Source organism: Chinchilla lanigera, unplaced genomic scaffold, assembly GCF_000276665.1.
Source record: "Chinchilla lanigera isolate Chin_1 unplaced genomic scaffold, ChiLan1.0 scaffold00006, whole genome shotgun sequence".
Lineage (NCBI taxonomy): Eukaryota > Metazoa > Chordata > Mammalia > Rodentia > Chinchillidae > Chinchilla > Chinchilla lanigera.
Genome location: NW_004955407.1, coordinates 3477671 through 3478169, shown reverse-complemented (window position 1 = coordinate 3478169; position 499 = coordinate 3477671). Strand labels below are relative to the sequence as shown.

The following is a 499-nucleotide window of genomic DNA, read 5'->3' as shown; positions in this document are numbered from 1 at the left end:
GAGCGAGACTCTGTCTCCCCGCCAACCAGTTGGAGATAATGTAAAACCAGAACGCTCGGCAAGTAACACATTTTGGATGTGCATACCAGGTTAAGCCTTGACTAAGACCTATGGGGATCCAGGGGTTTATCTCCGGACGCTCTGGTTGCCTAGTTACGAGAGCCATCTTTGCGGAGCCCCGCCTTCTTCTCCTAGAGCCCGCCTACTGCCCCTTTCCAACTCTCGGAGTGGGCAGAGGGCCAGGCCCCTTTAGCCACTCAGCGTGCCCGAACACAGGTCCGCCTCAACGATTGGAGGACTGCGATGTGGGCGGTGCCTGGGGCGGGTCTTCCGCGCCACGGAGCACGTCAGCGCGTTGTGCTGGCTGTTCTCCGGCGGGACGGCCGACCGCTGGGCGTCCGCGCCCCGGGCTGCCGCGGCGTCGGGAGGAGGGTAGTGGTCCCCTGTGGCGGGTGGCGCGCGGCGTGGGCTCGGCCAGTCGCCTTCCCGGCCTGCGCCT

General features: G+C 64.9%; 1 protein-coding gene across 1 annotated transcript in view; it reads left to right on the top strand.

The window, feature by feature from the left end:
• Nucleotides 1-330: 330 nt before the first annotated feature.
• The window catches only part of Arl13b (ADP-ribosylation factor-like 13B), a gene marked incomplete in the record, with an annotated part of 75626 nt that continues 75457 nt past the window's right edge, over nt 331-499 (top strand). The window contains 1 exon segment of the mRNA XM_005375514.2: nt 331-499.